We start from the raw sequence: 13,841 nt of genomic DNA, 5'->3' as shown, positions 1-13,841 counted from the left end.
AGCAGTAAGAATTGTACTTTTGGCCAAGTATTATACTGAACGGCCCAATGTACTAGACAAATGGAAGTCACCATTTAATGCCTCGCACAGGCATAGAGCTCGGTGAAGCCGATATCTAAAATATCACGATAAAATGAGAACAATAATGGGAGCATGGTGAAGAATCTACATACCAATTGACCTTGACATTGCGAGAACACCAAACACACAGCACACGTTATCCATTCCAGTGAATAACCTTGCCTCTAGCTGCTTCAATCCTTGCATATTCATCCTCTCCGTTTGGCTGAAACACACAAATGGAGATCAGCTTCTTGTAGAGGTATGGTTTCGATTCCAAATTAGACGAAGATGCAAAAACCACGAACACATGCCTTATTTTATGATCCACTGACAGTGGCACAAGTGATTTGCCACGACAAAGGAATGCTCTTGAATCTCTACTGTTTGCAATTATAATGTGGGAGGAACAAAGAACAGAAACTACAGCAGTAGATCCCACGGTTTCTGGGGCAACAGGCTCTGTGGTGATGTCAGAAGCATTCACTTTACTTCCAAAACTTCCTCTACTTTCCCACATACCTCGGTATCAACTTTCAGAAAGCAACTTGTGAAAGCTTCTCCCACTGTCACCGCTAATCCCCGATGTAGCCCTCTGATCGTTCTTCTAGATTTTCTATCTCTTCGATCAATGCCGAATGCATACGATCTTGACTGTATTAGCAACCTGCGGAATAAGAAAAAATCTTCACGAGTAGCATTATACTCTCTATAAGTTTAATAAATGAAGGGGGAGCAATGTGTACCTGTCTCCCACATATAGACACGCAACCCCAAAGGGGTATACATTCCAATTCAAAAACACAGTGACTGGCAATTCCACCAGTCCTATTCTCTCAAGGCAACTGAAGAACAACTGCTAATGTTTTCGAATAATTATCACCTTCGGCAACTGTTAGCTCTGTTCCTTCACTAGTTGGCGTATCGAGGAGACCATTGACAGGAGCCCGTGAGACGTCAACACTTAGCTCCCCCAAACCAATCCTTGAAATAATCTGAACATTGTTCATGCTCTTATTTATGCCCCCAGATGTCAATGCACTAATCTCATATGTTCCCTCCAATGTTGACAATTCTTTGGCATCAATGCTACTAGTATCATTAGCCACGGAAAGAGAACAAGACCTATCTAATATTTGTTCAGTTACTATGGATAATGAATCGTCTTCTTCACTTTCATGGGTAGCCGTATCACTAGCAACCCAACTGCTTACGAGTATCATCTTAAACAAATCAACTCCCTCTCTCGGGTTTTCTTCAGATGGCGTGGTCACGATATCACCCTCCTTCATTGTATCACCGCAACCACCTTCATTTCAGACAAAAAGGTCGCTGTCGTGTTTGTTACCAACTTGAAGTGTGTGATTTCCATATGGATTGCTACTGTCGAGTTATCACAAATAGAATTACCTGCCCTAAATGGCATTGCAACCGCCGGAGACAATTCTCACAGGAGCAGGGGAAGGAAAAAGGAAACTCTATATAGCAACAAAAAAGGAGCCTGACAACAGGAAATGGTGAAGAGATTTGGTGCAGAAACAATGGATAAAATTACTATTTATTTGAATTTCAACCAGGGTGGTGCTAAAGATATTACTATAAAGAGAGATCTCTATGGAACTTAACCCCTCCTCTGGTCTATTTAGACTCTTCTCTATTATATATCTACCCATCCATCTATCTATATACCCTCCATCACCATCTAACAACAAGAGAAAAAGGTCATGAGATTCACAAGAAATCTGACTTCCCCAAAAGATGGTGTACTTTTACATTTGGGTTCCCTGGATCTGAGGGAAATCACCACAGCCTCTACAAAATTTACAGCCCATTCTCTTCTTCTACCCTCTTCTTCTTCTTCTACAAACATAAAAACAATTTCGAACTACAACAACAAAAAATTCTCACACACACACACACAACAAGCTTCTTCTTCTTCTTCTTCTCTCTCTCTCTCTCTCTCTCTCTCTCTCTCTCTCTCTCTCTCTCTCTCTTCGAAGAGAAAATATCTATCTACTATGAAGAATCAGAGGTATAACTTACCAATGGAAAGGAGTAACATGTTGGGTACTGCTCCATTTTATAGAGAAATACGGATTTCACAACACCGGAAAATCCTCTTCTCAAATTGTGAAACCAAAGTTTACACTAGCCCAAGAACAACAACCAAAGTAGAAGAAGAACAATGCCCAAAAAAGATGTGCTTCAATATATGAGAGAACAACAAAACATACAAGATAAAGAACACAAAAAGAAGAAAGCTTCAAGAGGAAAGCTTGCACACAAGAGAGCTTCAATGAAGGTCTAGGTGGTGGAGAATCTCTACAAAAGTGAAGTAATGAGAATTAGGCTTGGTCAAGGAAAGTAAAGAGAAGATAGCTTAGGTAAGTGGTAGTGGGTATGGGAAAGTAGTGTCTTAAATGCTTAGGAAAGTAGTGGGTTTGGAGTTCCAAGTAAAGGTTTGAATTTGAAATAGATAGTTAGTGGGAAAAGATGGAGCAAACATGTGTGGCTCACACATGTGCAAGCTAGGCAAAAAGACCAACATGCCCATGGACACAAAAGTACATATTTGCCCTCACTGCAACACTCAAAATAAAAATAAAATAAAGCTACCCAAAAAATACACTTTAAAATTTAACACTCCCCCTTAAAGTGATTTTTTGGAAACTACTCCAAGCTTATCCCGAAGTAGCTCAAATGGTCCTTTGGAAAGTGACTTAGTAAAGATGTCGGCAATGTTCTCTTTGCTCCTCACTTCCGCTACACCAATTGTACCATCTAACACATTTTCACGAATGAAATGATGCTCGATCTCAATATGCTTTGTTCTTGCATGACAAACCGGATTTGTGGCAAGTTTGAGCGCACTTTGATTGTCACCAAGAATAGTCGTCGCCTTGTGGATAGGCAAATGGACATCTTCAATCAACCGCCGCAATCAAACACATTATTGAGACGCAAGAGCGGCGGCCTTATATTCTGCTTCCGTTGTTGAAGGAGACACCGAGTCTTGTTTCTTACTACACCAAGAAACACCCGCCGATCCACACAAAAACACATAACCGGAAGTAGATCTCCGATCATCCAAGTCCCCTCCATAGTTGGCATCGGTAAATCCATTCAACACAAAATCAACCCCTTTCTTGTAAAGCAACCCAAAGTCAAGGGTAGAATTCACATACTTCAAAATTCTCTTTGCCGCCTCCAAGTGTGGTTTCCGTGGCGCTTGCATATAGCGACTAACAAGCCCAACGGAAAAAGAAATATCGGGTCTTGTGATAGTCAAGTAGATGAGACTACCCACAAGAGCACGATATGGCCGTGTATCCGGAAGAAGCTTGCCTTCTCCCCGCCTTATCTTTATGTTGGGATCAAGAGGAGTAGAGGATCTTTTACTTTGATTCATCCCTAATTTCTCCTCCCTTAGCTTTGCAACCTCAACATCATTATTTCCGGTAACTATCATGTCGTCGACGTAAAGAAGCACAATGACAAGCAAGCAGGCCTTTGTCTTTCTTCACAAATAAACTAGAATCGGAGTTAGATGCAAAATAACCACAAAATTGCAAGTATTCGGCAATCTTACCATACCACGCCCTTGGAGCTTGCTTTAACCCATAAAGAGCTTTCTTGAGCTTGCAAACATAATTTGGATGATCACTTGAATTGTAACCCGGCGGTTGCTCCATGTAGATGTCTTTGTCAATCTCACCATACAAAAATGCATTTTTCACATCAAGTTGAAACAATTTCCAACCATGACAAGCGGCGAATGAAATCACAACTCGAATGGAAGTCATCTTGGCAACGGGACTAAAGGTCTCCTCATAATCCTCTCCATACTTTTGAGAGAACCCTATAGCCACCAACCTTGCTTTAAATCTATCCACACTCCCATCCGCTTTCCGCTTCAATTTGTACACCCAAATACATGTAACTGGATTCACATCTTTAGGCTTAGGAACAAGATCCCAAGTCTCATTTTTCACAAGTGCATTCATCTCTTCATCCATTGCATCCTTCCATTCTCTCACCGCTTTTGCTTCATCAAAGCAAGAAGACTCATTATCATCAAATGGACCTGAAAGAAAACAAGAATAAGTGCTCACCATGTTTTCATCCCGATACCGTGCCGCCTTGACTCTTTCTTTTTGATCTTCTAAGATGTAATACACTACACTCCTCTTCATTAGTTTCTTCATTTTGCTCATCTTATTGAATGTGACATGCAACATCACTCCCCCTATCACCTTGCTCTCCCATCGGCAAAGAAAAGGAAGACCCAAATTCCATTGGAACATTTGGTGTCACCGGCAAGTTCATTGTTGCTTGAGGCTCAAACTCAACAAGGATGTGCTCTACACCAACACCATTAGTGGAATCACCATCCAAACCATAATAAGAAGAGACTTCATCAAACACAACATCTCTTGAAACAATGGACTTGTGAGCTGTAGGATCCATGCACTTCCAACCTTTCTTCCTTTCATCATACCCAATGAAAATACACTTCTTCGCCTTAGCATCCAACTTGGTTCTCTTTTCATCCGGCACATGCACATAGCAAATTGAACCAAAAACCTTGAAATGCTTAACACTAGGCTTCACCCCAAACATCAACTCATAAGGAGACTTCATATTAATCGGACTAAGAGGCACCCGATTAATCACATAAGTTGCACATGCCATACCTTCCGCCCATAAGACCTTGGGTAAGTTCTTTGCATGCAACCAACTTTTACAAGTTTCCACAAGATGCCTAATCTTCCTCTTTGCAACTCCATTTTGTTGAGGCGTATAGGCACAAGTGAGATCCCTTTGTATACCATGATCACGACAAAATATAGAAAAGTCATCTGAAGTAAACTCCCCACCATTATCGGTTCTCAACCGCTTGATCTTCTTGTGAAGTACACCTTCAACAGTCTTCTTGAACTCAACAAGCTTAGACAATGCATCAGATTTCTCCCTTATAAAATACACCCATGTGAATCTAGTAAAATCATCAACAAATAACAACATATAGCGGAAGCCGGAAAGTGAAGGTGTCCTACAAGGTCCCATTACATCACTATAGATAAGCTCCAATGGGGCCTAGCACCTTGAAAGAGACTTATCAAATGGAAGGCGATGTGCCTTACCATATTGACAACCCTCACACACCTTTTCACTACCAAAGGAATTCAAATTTGGTAGTCCATTCACTAGATTCTTAATCACCATGACCTTCAATTTATCCATGCTAATATGACCCAATCTAGCATGCCAAATTGAAGCGCCATCATTTGTACTCATTTTATCAACATATAAAGTTGAAGTCGATAAAACAAACAAATCTTTAACTCTCTTACCGGTATAGACAACATTCGCCTTCAAGCTTGAAATATTCCGAAGAAATTTCACTTCCTTAAGCCCGAACAAAACATAATTTCCCGCATCAACCGCATTTGCGACCGAGAAAAGATTCTTCTTCATACCGGGAACATGAAACACACTCTTAAGTGTAATAGGATCCTCATTTGCACCACCAATGGCAATGACCCATTCTTTCTCTACCGAATGTATAGTGTTGTCCGACGTGATGATAGGGTCATTGCCTTCATATTTTCGGAACTTTGAGAACTTAGATTCGTCGCCGGTAAGATGATGCCCACAACCGGAATCGACAATCCAATCATCCTCAAAATTGATGGATACCAAAGCACCCATCGTAGTAGTTTCCGCCACGAAACATCTACCCCAATCTTCTTCATGTTTTGGATCGTCAACATTTTCGGCTACATTTCCATCCTTCAATTTCACATGACAATTCTTTTGTATATGCCCAAGTTTACCACATCTGTAACACTTGATACTCTTTCGGTTTCCATTACCCATAACGGATGATCCTCCTTCATCTCTACCTTTACTTGTAATATTTTTCTTCTCTTTATATTTGTTGGAAGGCTTCTTGTTGCTTGAAAATAATGCTTCTCCTTCACTCCCGGATATTGAACAACCCGTCATTTGTCTAGCTAAAGACTCTTGTGAAGCAAGAAGATTCTCAAACTCCACCAAATAAGGTTGCCGATCCCACTCTTGAATCGACGTAACATATGGAATGTACTCTCTTTTCAACCCACGAATAATATACCGCTTCATTCATGCCTCCGAAATAGACTCTTCCGGATCCAATAGAGAAATCTCCGAACAAATATTCTTAATCTTCAAAAAGAATTGAGAAATAGAGAGACTACATTGTGTAGTATTTGCCAACTCATTCTTCAACATTTGTAGACGAGCCATATTTTTCTTGTTTAGCAATCCATCAAGGGTAATCCAAATCTTACTCGCCGATTTACACCCAATGATGTGCTCAAGCAAGCCATGCGAAATAGACCGCTTCAAAAGAAATTCGGCCTTAGCATTCTTCATCCTCCATGCCTTCAACACATAACCATTTTCTTGTGTATCTTCCGGAGCCACATTTGCATCTCCACAAACAACATCCCATCAATTTTCTCCCACAAGATAAGACTCCATACATGTTCTCCATATCTTGTAATTTGATTGATTTAGCAACTCAATGCCGAGTCCACTAACTCTTCCACTCATATCCATCTTCAAAGCACCGATTGAACTTCTTCACCAAGGGAATCTTGACAAGTACCAACTACCACCTTTGTGGCTCTGATACCATATAGAGAAATACGGATTTCACAACACCAGAAAATCCTCTTCTCAAATACTGAAACCAAAGTTTACACTAGCCCAAGAACAACAACCAAAGTAGAAAAAGAACAATGCCCAATAAAGATGTGCTTCAATATATGAGAGAACAACAAAACATACAAGATAAAGAACACAAAAAGAAGAAAGCTTCAAGAGGAAAGCTTGCACACAAGAGAGCTTCAATGAAGCTTCAATGAAGGTCTAGGTGGTGGAGAATCTCTACAAAAGTGAAGTAATGAGAATTAGGCTTGGTCAAGGAAAGTAAAGAGAAGATAGCTTAGGTAAGTGGTAGTGGGTATGGGAAAGTGGTGTCTTAAATGCTTAGGGAAGTAGTGGGTTTGGAGTTCCAAGTAAAGGTTTGAATTTGAAATAGGTAGGTATTGGGAAAAGATGGAGCAAACATGTGTGGCTCACACATGTAAACGCTATGCAAAAAGACCAACATGCCCATGGACACAAAAGTACATATTTGCCCTCACTACAACACTCAAAATAAAAATAAAATAAAGCTACTCAAAAAATACACTTTAAAATTTAACACATTTCTCTGTAGACTTCAACGGAGAGTTGAGAGCAGGGCAGTGGAGAGAGACAAGAAAGGGCTCGAGAGTGAGAGAGGTGTCCAAAGAGAAGACGGTAATAAAAGCATTTTTCCATCCATCTCTCTTCTCGTGGTATCTGTTGTGGAATTGGGGCATAAATCAGCCCTCCGCGGTGACCCGTTAATAATTCGAACACAAAAGTGTGTTTCCGGTATAACATTAACACTAGGCAATGTATCCGAAGTAAATTTGCAAGAACAAATAAAGTAAAGTGTAAGCCAAACCACAAACAAAGCCCACAAGATTTACGTGGTTCACCACACAATGTGTGTGGCTACATCCACGGGAGAAGACTTCAAAAAATTTCACTATGTGGAAAATAATTGACTTACCGGATTACAAAGCCCAAGCTTTCTCCGGAATACAAGAAAAACAATCTCTACACCCTCTAGGATCCAAGCAACAATGCTCCCTAGAATAGCCTTGCTTCTTCTTCTTCTTCTTCCTCCTCGCCAAAGAGAGACCCCAAAATCAATTCCTCCACTTTTCCCAATCTTTTTTTGTGAAACTCGACTCTTGAAACCATTTTAGTTTCTTTTTGGTTGTATATCCTCCAAGCCATCCACGAGAGTATTTTTACGTCAAAAGATAACCCTCCAAAACGTATTGGACTTTTCCCATATAGTTAGGAAACTATTAGTCGTAAACTACTTGGATGAATCTTGATAGAGGAGTCCTGAGTGACTCAACTTCTTGAGATACACACGGTATTAAAACACCATACAAAATTGCTTTGCCAAATTCAAAGGCAACCACAATAGTATCTCTATTGTGAAGACATGCTTGTGTCAGGTGAGTACCAAACAGCCCTCCGATAGGGTAATATTTGTCATTTTATTACATATGTGGGATTTTTAATTTTTATTTCCAAGGGGTCGTTAAAGTATTTTTGGGTAAAGTAAAACAAAATAAAAAGGGCTGCTAAGAAAATCCTTCATGAGCCGTACAGTCAGTTGCTGAAATTAACAAGCTTTACCCTCTTTCTGGTGATGAAAAGTTACCCTAACCACGAGATTGAACTCAACTTATGTAGGATCGTGGCGCTACCAACTATCCCAAAACCAATTGGTGATGGGAAAGGCGCAACCATTATCTTTATTAAGAGTCCAGACCAGGGGTCATTGCTGGCACAAGGCCTAGGACCACGCGGCCAACCTCCGATCTGGGTCTAGTACCCGCTGAGGCCAACAAGGCAACAATCCCCCCCCCCCTCCCCTCCAACGATGACCTGGGGGGGACTCGAACCTGAGACTTGGCTCCGATACGACTTGTAGGATCGTGGTGTTACCAACTATCCCAAAACCAATTGGTGAAGGGAAAGGCGCAACCATTATCTTTATTAAGAGTCCAGCCCAGGAGGCATTGCTGGCACAAGGCCTAGGACCATGCGGCCAACCTCCGATCTGGGTCCAGTACCCGCCTAGGCCAACAACTTCCTTTGAGAACAAACATGACTCACTCCAAGACCGAACATGATTCATCCTAACATAACTTATCCTTTGACGCAAAACGCACTTACCCTAAGACCAAACATGACTTACCCAGAGAAACCTAACTTATCCTGTGATGCAAAACATGACTTACCTGGAAAAAAAATACATGACTTACCCAAAGAATAAACATGACTTAATGCGAGACTAAACATTACTTACCTTGAGACTTAACGTAACTTATCCTAAGACAAACATGACTTACATGTGACTCAAAATACGCTTTAATCTAAAAACAAATAGAATTTATCCTGAGACCAAACATCACTTACCTCGAGATGTAACATGTCTTACCTTGTGATGAGAAACAAATTTTACATTGAAAACAAACATGACTTACAGCGAGACCTAACATCACTTTTTCTGAGGCTTAACACGACTTACCTGTTAAGCAAAACACGACTTGCCTTGAGAACAAACATGAGTTACCTTGTGAGTAAACTCGACTTACTCTAAGATCAAATATAACAGTCTCTATGTGAAAACTCGACTTACCATGCGACTCGAATTAATATGTGAACAAAATTGATTGAACCAATAACTAAACTCGACTTACCTTGGCACGAAACATGACTTACAAGGACTTATCATATATTTTGCACAATATATTTTCATTTATGTTTTTTTGAGTTCTCTAAACTTCTTTCTTGATGCTTTCTAAAAGATTGAATCGCTAAATGATTGTTCCTAAATTTTATAGGTGTTCGATGCGTGTTCAGAAAATAGAAAAAGCTAAAGTGTCTTTTATCTTGTATTTCGCTGGGTACTTAACGAATGGAGCATCATATGACTATGTAGGAATCAGCATGAAGTCTGTAATAATGAACCACCAAATTAAATTTTTTGAACTAGAATATCTAATTCATAGTAGATCGAAAATTGAGCCAGTGATGTATATATTAGTTAAACCCGCTCTGATTAAGGGATCAAGGTGCGGTGGAATGCCTTGGAACAATATAAAGTAAAAATTTCTCCCTTAATCTGATTTACATGAAGCCTAGCTACTAGATTATCATTGGTGATCAAAATATAATTCATGAAGAATAAGAAAACTGGAGTGAATACTTAGATAGTGATCTCTGCTTATCTACTCCTCGCCGGCTTCGAAGTTTCTCAAACACGAACGCCTTGGAAGTTTGATTTGTTAGTTTTAATTAGATCGAATAGGGATCTAAAGAGCAGCGGAGGGCCTTTGAGATATTAAATAACAAAATTTTTGTCACATACTCGATTTTCCAGGAGACCTAGTTACTAGTTATCACTGGTGATTAAAAGTTGTAGACACCTCATTTTGACCGTACACTAAGCTCCCAAAATCGAATAAATTCCCGAAATCGATTGAATTCCTGAACTCGAATAAAGTCCGTGATCCGAATTCCGAAATTATGAAAGAACCGAGCCCTAAATGCCAAAACCCTGAAAAACCAGGAAAATGTCCATTTGCAGATATTTTGAAGCCTTTGCAGAGCCCGAGGGACTCTAGAACCCTTTTAGAAACCTTCATTTCAATATCCCATCCTTTTCTCTTGGTTTCCCCCAAAATTTGAAAAATTACAAAATACTCCTGAGTTCTTGGTATTGGCACTACTTATTTACACCCCTAAGCTTCGATGCTTGATCGCAACCACATTTTGACATTTTCGCTAACTCGTCTTGCACATTTGTTCGCCAAGTACTGACGAGGTGAGGTTACTACTCCCAAGAATATGCCCGCAAAATTTCAGAAGGAATAGACGAAAAATGATAGAAAAGACAAGCCAAATTAGTGCAATTATCAAATCATGGAGGTACAAATATCATTTTCCTTTAGTTGAAACAGAAGGGGAGTGAATTCGAATTTATCATTTTTGCCCTTGGGGCTTGCTTGTACCCAAACCACCCCTTGGTAGTATAAAAGAGTAGCCATGAATACACTTGAGGGGGCTGACCAAGGAAAATGAAGGTGGTTGAATATATCACATCCCTTTCTATAGGGATGCGATTAGGGTTTTTAAGTAGGGGTGTGCATTAATCGGTTTAAACTGAAATAACCAACCGAACCGAAGTTGTTTGGTTATTTCGGTTCGGTTTCCAAGTGTATAGGTTCGGTTTCGGTTATTAATCATCACAAATTTCGATTATTGGTTTCGGTTTCGGTTTCGGTTTCCAGCAGAAAATTATTCGGTTAACCGAATAACCGAAATGCCGGTTCCATCCAAAAAATTCGGTTTTTCAAAATCGGTTTTCGATACAAAAACCGAATAATGCAACCCCTTAGATTTTGCAACCGAATAATGGAAATGATAAATTCACCTTATTCAGCCCTTTTTTTACCTGGGAAGTGTAAGAAAATAAAAATGGGCTGTCTTGAGTAATAAAAAGGGGGTGAATATTGAATAAGTTAAGTGTAAAAGTTAGGGTTTCTTCATTTTAACAAAAAAGAGTCAAAATAGAGAGAGCTCCCACAGAACTTAGGGTTAGGGTTTTCTCCCGTCTCTCTATCTGTCTCTTTCTTCTCCGCGGCTCCGCCTCCGGCCACCTCTCCGATCAGGTACTCTCTCTGATCCTCTCCCTTCTTTTCTTCTTTTTTTTTTCTTTATTTATGTTTTTCATTTGAGGTTTTGATTTCTCTCCCCTCTTTCAGCAGATCCACGCAAATCTTGGAGAGTTGTCATTTTTTGTTTGAGAGATTTGATTTCTCTCCCCTCTTTCAGAAGATTCACTGAAAGGCAACCTCTGATCTTTGTGTTTTGTTTTTTTCATTTAATGGAAAACACAAATATAAACACAAAATATCCATTGGAGGCTGGGTAAATGTCTGATGGTTATTCCCCCACCCCCCCACCCCCCTTAACAGATAACGTTAGGATATACAGAGTGGTGGAGGAGCCACCGACCACCGTCAAGTCCAAAAGGCTTATAAGTTAACGATTTTTGTTAAAGGGGAGGGAAATATCCATTTGAGGGTGGGTAAATGTCACTGCCCTTTGTGTTTTGTACTGATTTTTCATTTTTTTTGGTTCTGATTTTTTTTTTCTTTTTCTTACATCTCATCTGATGTGCTAATTCATGGCATATTAGGGTTCCTACACTCCTTTTCTATACTTGCTCCATGGTGATTTCAATTAGGGTTCCTATATTTTGCAGCTAAACTAGATTTTTTTCTTATTTCTTTTGCAGGTTCTGTTGTTATGATTCTTGTAGTTGGTTGATTCTTTATTCCTCTCTACTCTCAAGCTTTGAAAGAGGACGAAGGAGGTTCTTTTCATTCCCCACGGCCACCTCTCTAGAGTCACACCCAAGCTTTAGCAGGTTCTTATAATTCCTATGGTTGGTTCTTCCTTCTAGGTTTAATTTATTTTGTTGGAATTGAATTTTGCCTTGCATTCTGAGTGGGGTTTAGGAATTAGGCCTATTTGGCTATTTGTTGTGGCTTATTATGTACTACTCTGCCATGTGATTTGTTCCATTGCTGATTTGCTGTAATCAGCAGTGTTTTAAAACTTGGCGACTCGGTTCGGAACTCGGCCGAGTCGACGCGGATTTGCAATGGCCGCGTTTTGGTGTCCCAGACACGACGAGTCCTGGCCGAGTCTTGGCCATTTCGAACACCCACCATTTGCCGCTGAAAAACCCTGTATATCCTAAATTGCGAAGAAGAAGAAGATGGAGGAAATGATATATCCGGCCTTCTTTTTTACTTGGGGCAGCCCCTCTAGTGTTAAATAATAGTAAAATATTATAACAAAAAGTGGTGTCCAAGTAAAACATGAGGGCAAGCAAATACATCACTTATGCAAAAGCAATGCACTATTTTTTTTTTTTTTTTGGCAGTGTAATGCCAGCCCCTCTTTTGCTTCTGTCTTATCCTCTCTTTCCCATCACTAAAAGTGCCTCGTTTTTGCTACCAGTACAGTCATTTGACTCATCTTGTCTTTTAGTAATTTAAATAGGTATCAAATTTTATTGCAACTCCCAATTTTTCAAAAGAAAAGAAGAGACATGTTGGATTTGTGCAATTATTCAAGGGCAGTCATAAATTCACCCCCATTTATTACCGTATTCAGCCCCTATTTTTCAAAATGGATTGTCCAACTCACACTTAGAATGATCAAAACCGTCCACCTGATGGGCCACAATCTATTAGGTTGTGCCCCAAAAATCATTTACATAGGATGATCCTAGCCGTCTGATCTATAGAGGCTTGATTATATGGAGTTTCTCTATAGATCGGAGGGCTAGGATCATCCTATGGAAAAGATTTTTGGGGCACAACCTAATTAGATTGTGACCCATCAAATGGACAGTTTGGATCATCCTATGGTATGGGCTGGACAGTACATTTTGAAAAATAGGGGGTGAATACTGTAATAGAAGGAGGTGAATTTATGACCGCCCTTATTAAATCATGGTGTTCCTGATATCACTCCCCTAAATCTAAAGCCCCGTTTGGATTGCATGAATTTTATGTAAAAGTTTGGAAAGAAAAAATATTTCTAAATTTTCTTACATCTTTAACACTTGAAAAAAAAAAGGTAACTTAAGTATTAAGGTTGTGGCTCATCAAATGGACGGTTTGGATCTTTGGATCATCCTATGGTGTGTCCAAATTTTTTTCAAAAAGTGCAGTACTACTCACACTAGGATAATCCAAACCGTCCATTTGATAGGCCACATATAGTCCAGAATTTTTTCAAAAATGTTGTACTGCCCATACCATAGGATGATCTAAACCGTCCATTTGATGGTCACATCTTGTATTTTTTTATAAAAAAAAATTACATCTCAGGCTCTCAACCACGTCAACCGCGTTCTTGGCCGCGTCCGCGCCGAGTTGACTAGGTTTTTCTTTGGCCGCATTCCGCGTCAGATCCGCGTTTTTAAACACTGGTAATCAGTCACTATATCTGTTGTGGCTTACTATCTAGTATCTACTTCTCTGCCCTGTGAGTGTGATTTGTTCCATTGCTGAGTTGCTGCAATCCATTGAGAATGA

General features: G+C 39.8%; 1 long non-coding RNA gene and 1 pseudogene across 2 annotated transcripts in view; one reads left to right on the top strand and one right to left on the bottom strand.

Annotated features, from left to right (window-relative positions):
- Positions 1-896: 896 nt before the first annotated feature.
- On the bottom strand, positions 897-1,507 carry LOC143888593 (uncharacterized; annotated as a pseudogene).
- Positions 1,508-11,263: 9,756 nt separating this feature from the next.
- LOC143887677 (uncharacterized) overlaps positions 11,264-13,841 on the top strand; it is a 35,726-nt gene continuing 33,148 nt past the window's right edge. Inside the window, exons 1-3 of one of the 2 annotated variants that reach the window (XR_013254331.1) lie at positions 11,281-11,396; positions 11,493-11,811; positions 12,026-12,157. This is a non-coding gene — a long non-coding RNA (uncharacterized LOC143887677). Of the gene's footprint in view, positions 11,397-11,492; positions 11,812-12,025; positions 12,158-13,841 lie in introns of both variants that reach the window. The other variant, XR_013254330.1, reaches the window with a different exon arrangement.

The sequence above is a fragment of the Tasmannia lanceolata genome, unplaced genomic scaffold (assembly GCF_043159265.1).
Source record: "Tasmannia lanceolata isolate RefF3 unplaced genomic scaffold, GAP_Taslan_0.1 ptg000012l, whole genome shotgun sequence".
Taxonomy (NCBI): domain Eukaryota; kingdom Viridiplantae; phylum Streptophyta; class Magnoliopsida; order Canellales; family Winteraceae; genus Tasmannia; species Tasmannia lanceolata.
The sequence above is the reverse complement of the archived record's forward strand: the minus strand, read 5'-3'. Positions and strand labels throughout refer to the sequence as shown.